At 41.0% G+C, this 9,327-nt stretch overlaps 1 protein-coding gene across 1 annotated transcript in view; it reads right to left on the bottom strand.

The window, feature by feature from the left end:
- The window catches only part of nlgn4xb (neuroligin 4 X-linked b), a 38,540-nt gene extending 30,366 nt beyond the window's left edge, over nt 1–8,174 (bottom strand). The window contains exon 1 of the mRNA XM_067444683.1: nt 7,761–8,174. The gene's annotated coding sequence lies outside the window, so the exon portion shown is untranslated. The remainder of the gene's footprint in view (nt 1–7,760) is intronic.
- Between the last annotated feature and the right edge of the window lie 1,153 nt (nt 8,175–9,327).

The following is a 9,327-nucleotide window of genomic DNA, read 5'->3' on the forward strand; positions in this document are numbered from 1 at the left end:
AGCGGTTAGCAGCACGGCACGCACGCACGCACGCACGCGCACACACACACACACACACACACACACACAGACTCACACACACACACACACACACACACACACACACACACACACATAGACTCACACATGTCTGACTCACTATCTTTGTGGGGACTCTCCATAGACGTGATGATTTTTATACTGTACAAACTGTGCACCCTATCCCCCTACACTGCCCCTGCCTCTAAACCTACCCATCACAAACGCACGCACACACACACACACACACACACACACACACACACACACACACACACACACACACACACACACACACACACACACACACACACACACACACACACACACACACACTGCCCCTAAACCTACCCATCACAGGAAACATTCTGCATTTTTACTTTCTCATATAAACTCCTCCTGTGTGATTTATAAGCCTTTTGTAAAGTGGGGCCATGGGTAATGTCCTCATATTTCACCCTCTCCTGTAATACCTGTGTCATACCCATGGCATTATACACATTTGTGTCCTCATATGTCACAAAAACATGCACACACACACACACACACACACACACACACACACACACACACACACACACACACACACACACAGCCCCTAAACCTACCCATCACAGGAAACATTCTGCATTTTTACTTTCTCAAAAAAACTCCTCCTGTGTGATTTATAAGCCTTTTGTAAAGTGGGGACCGCTGGCTGGTGATCTCAGGTTTTACTATCCTTATGTGGACATTTGGTCCCCACAATGTAATATAAACAAGGACACACACACACACACACACACACACACACACACACACACACACACACACACACACACACACACACACACACACACACACACACACACACACACACACACACACACACACACACGTTGTACGGTTTGGCATAACTTAGCATTGAAAGGACAGTTGACACACGGATCACCATAGCTAGGTTTGAGAATGAGAGACGAGGTTCCTGTGGTCTTTTTGAGATCACACCTGTGTCTTTTCTATAGTAAAGAGATGATCCAGCCTTTAGTGTGTGTGTGTGCGTGTGCGTGCGTGAGCCTGTTTATGTGGTTTATGAAGACACAAATTTGTATAAATACACTGGTATTACACTATAAATGTGGTTTATGAGGACATATCAAATGTCCTCATAATTCAAATGGCCATAAAAACATACTAAATGATGTTTTTTTGAGAAAGTAAAAATGCAGAATGTTTCCTGTGATGGGTAGGTTTAGGGGCAGTGTGTGTGTGTGTGTGTGTGTGTGTGTGTGTGTGTGTGTGTGTGTGTGTGTGTGTGTATGTGTGTGTGTGTGTGTGTGTGTGATGAGTAGTTTCAGGGGCAGTGTAAGGGGATAGAAAATACGGTTTGTACAGTATAAAAACCATTACGCCTATGGAGAGTCCCTGTAAACCACATAGACCAACATGTGTGTGTGTGTGTGTGTCTGTGTCTGTGTGCGTGCGTGCGTGTGTGTGTGTGCGTGTGTCTGTCTGTGTGTGTGTCTGTCTGCATGTGTGTGTGTGTCTGTGTGTGTGTCTGTCTGCGTGTGTGTCTGTGTGTGTCTGTCTGTGTGTCTGTCTGTGTGTGTGTCTGTCTGCGTGTGTGTCTGCCTGCATGTGTGTCTGTCTGTGTGTGTGTGTCTGTCTGCGTATGTGTCTGTGTGTGTGTCTGTGTGTGTGTCTGTCTGTGTGTCTGTCTGTGTGTGTGTCTGTCTGTGTGTCTGTCTGCGTGTGTGTCTGTCTGCGTGTGTGTCTGTCTGTGTGTGTGTCTGTCTGCGTGTGTTACTGCGTGTGTGTCTGTCTGCGTGTGTGTCTGCGTGTGTGACTGTCTGTGTGTGTGTACTTCTGTGTGTGTGTCTGTGTGCGTCCAAGGGAATGCATGTGAGCTATGGAAGCATATGAGTAATAATATTTAATTTGAAATATAATATGCAAAATGAACAACGCATTTCTGTATTTAAATGTACTGTCCGTAACAAATCCACAACATCTGGAGCAAAATGCTCATTCAAATCCAATAATACAATATAAATGTGCTATTTTCTACTTATAATTTAACATTTTATAAGTTGCAAAACTAAAATGAAAATGTATTACAGCATGTTTAAGCAAAAACTGAATTATCATTTAAATGTTGTTGTTTTTTTAGATGTTACATTCACACACAATTAAGACACGATTGCATTTGCATGATACGTCCCGCAATGTTCAACGTGGAATTGAAAATGCAATTTAAATTTGAAACAAAACAAAAAATACACATTTGGTATGAAAATTTTACATTTACATACAGAAATGCATTGTCATTATTGCATATTACACTTCAAATTGAATATTGCTACTCATGTTTCCATAGTAACCCTTCAATAACGGATTAAAGCATCTGCCAAATGCATGAATGAGTCCCAGTGGAGATGCGTGACTTTTCCAGGATTTTTAGTGTGCATTTATACTTCAGCTCTAGCCAGAGCCGCATGCTGCCATCTTTTCTCACGGACCGCGTCGATCAGCCGAGCCATAGATGTCTCTAGCCTGAGGTGATCATCCTCAGCTCTAGTCAGAATATGAGTCTGGTGCTCCATTGGGCTGTGATTATGGGGCGTGTTTCAACCCAACCAGGAAAGACCTCGATTGGACAGACCGACAACCAATCAGAGCAGCGGAGCGACACATAACGTTAGTTGTCAAATGTCAACAGAACTCAACTGCACTGTGTTGCCAAGTCTGTGGTTTTCCCGTCGGTTGTTTTCCATGTCCGCGGGTTGAAGCGACTATTATGGGATACATAGACCCATGAGTGGGAATTTCTGTTGATCATTTGTCCGTCATCGGTTAAAGCCTGCCCTGATGATCTCATTGGTCAGTTACTGTTGATCATCTGTACGTCATCGGCTAAAGCCCGCCCTGATGATCTCATTGGTCAGTTACTGTTGATTATCTGTCCGTCATCGGCTAAAGCCCGCCCTGATGATCTCATTGGTCAGTTTCTGTTGATCATCTGTCCGTCATCGGCTAAAGCCCGCCCTGATGATCTCATTGGTCAGTTTCTGTTGATTATCTGTCCGTCATCGGCTAAAGCCCGCCCTGATGATCTCATTGGTCAGTTTCTGTTGATCATCTGTCCGTCATCGGCTAAAGCCCGCCCTGATGATCTCATTGGTCAGTTTCTGTTGATCATCTGTCCGTCATCGGCTAAAGCCCGCCCTGATGATCTCATTGGTCAGTTTCTGTTGATCATCTGTCCGTCATCGGCTAAAGCCCGCCCTGATGATCTCATTGGTCAGTTACTGTTGATCATCTGTCCGTCATCGGCTAAAGCCCGCCCTGATGATCTCATTGGTCAGTTTCTGTTCTGCATAATTACTCCTCCCCTATTATGTGTCCGTAATGCATGCAACACAGATTAATATGCATTTGCACATCATCTAACGACCTATTGTGCTTTTCTTCATCTCTCTTTAGTGTGGGGGTTCCAGTTCTTCTCTCTATCAGTGTTTCTGAACTCCTGAAACACCTCCATTAGTCTTGAGTTTTAATCCCGGAACCAACACGTCACAATATTCCTCATTATAATAATTAATACGCAGAATAAAGGGGCAGGGCCTGGTTGAGTTATTTAGTAGTGTGTTGAGATCATAGACTGTAAAAAAAATATACACCCGGATAAGTGATAATGGGCAAAGAGGCGGGATGTGGGCGGAGCTTAGGTCACATGATGACTAACAGACAGCAGACAAACGGCAATCCACCTGTCACTCAAAGTAACCACGCCCTTAATTATGCAGAACTTTAAGGCTTTATATAATGTAAACGAATGAGTTATAAAAACATTCACCCTCCTCACTGTCGTCATGAAGGGCAAAATTTGTCGTATAGACCAAAACCACAATGTGTCCCAGACTGTAAACATGTGTTTTTCTGCTGTAAAGTTGGGCATTTTAACACGAGGCTCAATGAGATTCTGCTCCTTCTGGAGCCGCTCTAGTGGCCAGACGATGAACTGCAGTTTAAGTCACTTCCGTATCGGCTTCAACAGAAACTGGCGGAGGAGCCGCTTGGTTGAGACTGGCGGTTATGGTAAGGGGCGGGACATTTTCCCAAACACCAATCACAACACACTGCTCCAGCTGACCAATCAGAGCACAGTGTGCTTTACAGAAGGTGGGCTTCATAGAGACAGAGTTACTGACAGACTGGGAAGAGAGGAGCCGCAACAATGGAGAATAAGAGGAAATAATCAACATCACCTGCTCTAGTAGAGCCAGAAAACAACAGCAAGAGTTTGGCAATAATACTGTAGATCCTCTTTAAAAATGCTCAGCCCTGCTTTGTGAAGCTTAAAATAGACATTCTCTCTATATTTACTCGCTTTCATGTTGTTTCAAACACATTTTTTTTCTCTTTCTGTGGAAAACAGAATGAGCAATTCTGAAGACTTTATCCAAACAACAATCTCAAATATAATTCTCATTGTTTTTTAGATTTCTTTTGACTGTTTAATCGCACATATCTAGTAAATTTCACAATCAATTACAACGAAATGGCAAGTAACACATTGAATTAAAGGCACAATATGTAATTTTTCACCACTAGAGGTCGCTTATTCAGAACTAAAGCTTCCACTCGTGCGTGTGCCTGTGCCTGAGCGTGTGTGTGTGTGTGTGTGTGTGTGTGTTCGTGTGCGTGTGTGTGTAACGCAGCGCTGTTTTATCATATGACACATGTGAGCGAGATCATATGTTCGCACTGCAGTGAGCGAGATCCTATCAGGCGGTAAAACATGGTACTCTGTGCGGTAAATCAACAACACCAAACAATAAGACTAACTGTGTTGAGCTGGGGCCTGTTCTTCGTACGCCGCTAACTCAGATCGCTGGATTTGATTGTTGACAATTTCGCATCATTTGGTTCTTCGAAGCTAATCCTGGACTTGCTGTCAAAGCAACAGGTCCGTGAGCTTAAACCTGCTCGGGCTTATTTCATGTAAACACGATTAGATCGCATCTTGAGGTGATTCATCTGTCCCAGCCACTACTTTATTACAAGAGTTCATTATTGAACCTGGGGCAATAATAATTTAAAATAATAATTATGACATTATAAAAGTTTATTTGAAAATAATATTTGAATGTTGTGTAAAATTTGCATATAAAACTACAGACACAGTCACTTGATTTGGGGATTTAATTGTGAATTGTGATGGAGTAATTACTTTATATTTGTATTGGAGGTTTACACACATTTAATCTTCGTTGTGCGTTAATTTGAGAGATGACGGATATTATGGGATGACTTGATGCAGCGCAAGACATGCAGATAATTTGATCTTGACCGTTAAAAAACTTTAATTAATACTGTCACATAACAAATCTTAACAAAATTCAAAATTTAATTAAAACATTAAAATAAAAATTTAAAGTGTGTACAAATATTATAAAATCGTAAATATAAATAATTGGGAATCATGTTCATCAAAACAGTTAATTTATCTAACTTTATGTTGGTTTGGTCGTTTGTCTGTTTCCTTCAGAAATTTGTGTTTTTTCTTCTTCTTTTTTTCATTTTTGCCAGGTGGCTTTTTTAATTATATGATGTCATTACGTTGTCTTGACGCCAGCCAATCACTGCTTTGCTGATCGTGGTTTCAAGTATCGATCATCTGCCCTCAGGCACGAGCAGTGATCTCAGATAACTTAATCCAGATATATTAATCCAATCCGCAAATTCGTTTGAAGAACCAAATTAGCAGGATATCAGTTATCAGGATTAAAAGATCTGGGATCTGTCAGATCATCTCAGATGTATTAAGCGAGGTACGAAGAACGGGCCGCTGGTAAACAAACATTAGTTTCTGTCCATCAATGATCCAAACAGTGTCTAATAAAACACATCAGATATTAAAGCGGAGATAGTGTTGCCATGGATGATGATGTCACTGATAGTCGACACACACACCCACACACACAGGCCGTGTCCTTATTAAAATCACTGATTTATCAGGATTTAAACATTCTTCGAAACATTTGGGATAATGCACAAGTCAACACAACGTGTGTGTGACGCTGGTGCTCTTCAGCAGTCCTGCGTCTCACGGGTATATCTGTGGGTCAAAATTATCCATTTTTCTTTTATGCCAAAAATCATTAGGATATAAAGATCATGTTCCATGTAAATGTCCTACCCTAAATATATCATAAATGTATTATTAGTAGTAATACGCATTACTGAGGACTTCATTTGGACAACTTTAAAGGAAATTTTCTCAATATTTCGATTTTTTTTTTGCACCCTCAGATTCTAGATTTTCAAATAGTTCAGCTAAATATTGTCCTAACAAACCCTACATCCATGGAAAGATGATTGAATCAGCCTTTAGATGATTTATAAATCTCCATTTCAATTGGTTTGTAGTCCAGGGTCACAAATAACACTGTTCTGGTGGTTTTAGGATATTTTAATCCAGAAATCGTACATATCGCGCCTTTAATAATAATAATAATATATTTTATTTATAACACACTTTTCATTCTGAATATTCTCAAAGTGCAACAATGGAAAAGGGAAAAATAACAAAAATGGATAAAAAGTAAAAATATAGAATAATACAAAAATCTTACATATTGCACCTTTAACCGTGAACTTTTAAAGTAGAAAGACTGAAACAGTGTGTTTGGAGTTTGATAATGGAAAAAATAGGAGGAATTTTTTAAAAGTAGCATAGATTTAGACTTTATAAGGTGAGAATATTACCATATTTTTCTTTCCTGTTAAATCTCTGCCGTGTGTGTTCTTTTGTGTCTCCCTGTGGTGGCTTTTAAACTCTATTCCTGTCTGCTGGAGCTATTTGTCTGTGATTTTAAGGCTTTTTCTCTTCATGACACGTTCAATAATGATGCACATGTCATGTTGCAATGCACATCATCAGACCTCATTTACTGCTGACAAATGCGGCTGATTCGCAATCAAAACTAATGCATCTCATCCTCTTTCATTGAGCATTTCTGTTACTCTCACCTGGTGGAGAACAAATAACCAGTTCTGTATTTGATCACTATAGGCTAGAATTATGGGATTATGCATTAATGGCAATGCATTTTTATAGCCTTCAAGCCACATTTTAATCATCTAAATTGGCTTCTCTTTAAAAATAATTTTTGAAAACATGGCTGAAAAAAGTGGTGATGCACCTATTAAAGAATACATGTGCAACTCTCTCAAACATCCTATTGAAGGAAAATATGAATGCTTCTGTATTAATCATCCATGCATCAGATATAATTGAGTCTCTGCATTAAAGCACAGGCCGTTCCATACATACAGTTATTAGTGGGGTCCATCATCTACATCTTAATGAATGTGCCGAGCTGAAGCGCCTAATATTTCAGATTTCTGCCCAATGCATGACACATTAAAGCTGTGCAATCGATGGGAATGTGTAAAGTAGGTTATTAAAGCCCTCACAGATCTCACCTGCTCTCTCCGTTACTGCGTTACTGTCCTGCGACTAACAGCCTCAATAAACACACTCTTTACGAGGTTAAAACAGCCATATTTTAGACTATATCGCTGTTTTCCATCAGTCATGCTGTTTTCGTGACTCAAACCATCTATAGGATGATGCATAGAAAGTCGAGAAAAATCTGAGAGGAAAAAAAAGACCGTGTTCATCGCACAGATACAGCCGGTGCATGCATGCAACCTGCGGGGACATTTAAAATGCATAACCAGGCACAGCTGCTTACCTTCACAACGGCCAAACCTGAGGTAAAAGAAGCCTTAAATCCGAGAGAACCGGAAAACGGAGCGTCCGAACGAGCAAAAGATGCGGACACTGACGCCAGCGCGGAAAATCTCCATATTCATCGATTCCTCAGGAAAAAGGCAGGGGAAAAAACGTCCTTGCATCAGTGAAAAACGCACAGATAATCCCGCACACGATAATCTCGATGCTCGGATCGATTCCAGCGTCTTGATGTGTGTGTGTCGCTGGGTTTGTGTCGAAGGAGAACCTCAGCGGCCGCGGATCGACTGCATTAAACCTCAAGAAGAGAATTACATGAAAAAAAATGGAGAAGTTCAGAGATGACAGGACACTCTGTCAGACGAGCCTTCAGAAAGTGTTCCAGCGAGACTGACACACCTAATGTCCACCTAATGTCCACCTAATGTCCACGGCAGGATATGGAGAAGGGTTGACACTAATGTCTTCTAAGAACGTTATTAACACGCGGTTTCCGAATGTTCGGCGTTTTGAGGGAACACTCCATTTTAGTATTTTTGCAAACATTATGGAAACGTTACTTTTGAATGTTGTCTGAACGTTCTGAAACATTTGAAAAACATCAGACAACTATCAGAAAAAAATACGTGTACATTCGTTTTTGTGTTAATAATGTATAACTTTAAGAAAACGTTGGCAGAACGTTTTGGAAACGTATTGCTAGATCACAACCAGCCAAACTGAATTGGAATTAATATGGAATTAAAGTCCCCATGATATCTAAATCAGGCTTTTTTTGGCTTTCAGTGTGAATTATGTTAGTCCCACTGTTATCTATAGCCTAAGCTAGTGCGCTGCAAAACAAAATCACATTTAGAAGATATAAGCGTTCAAAATGTACAATCTCTCACTTCCACCAATGATTCTGATGACATCACTCCACACTTCAGCTTCTAGTCAGATTTTCTGTCCAATCAAAATCTCTCTAGAACTGAAGCCCCGCCTCCTACCTTATAAAAGACGCTGAAGCTGCACTCACTCAGTCACTTATTCACACACTTACTGTTTTTTACATGATCAGACAGTGCTCTATATAGGGGATAGGGACCGATCAGACAGTGCTCTATATAGGGGATAGTGAACGATCAGACAGTGCTCTATATAGGGGATAGGGAACGATCAGACAGTGCTCTATATAGGGGATAGGAAACGATCAGACAGTGCTCTATTTAGGGGATAGTGAACGATCAGACAGTGCTCTATATAGGGGATAGGGAACCATCAGACAGTGCTGTATATAGGGGATAGGGAACGATCAGACAGTGCTCTATATAGGGGATAGGGAACGATCAGACAGTGCACTATATAGGGGATAGGGAACGATCAGACAGTGCTCTATTTAGGGGATAGTGAACGATCAGACAGTGCTCTATATAGGGGATAGGGAACGATCAGACAGTGCTCTATATAGGGGATAGGGAACGATCAGACAGTGCACTATATAGGGGATAGGGAATGATCAGACAGTGCACTATATAGGGGATAGGGAACGATCAGACAGTGCACTATATAGGGGATAGGGAACGATC

This window comes from Pseudorasbora parva, chromosome 5, assembly GCF_024679245.1.
Source record: "Pseudorasbora parva isolate DD20220531a chromosome 5, ASM2467924v1, whole genome shotgun sequence".
NCBI classification, from domain to species: domain Eukaryota; kingdom Metazoa; phylum Chordata; class Actinopteri; order Cypriniformes; family Gobionidae; genus Pseudorasbora; species Pseudorasbora parva.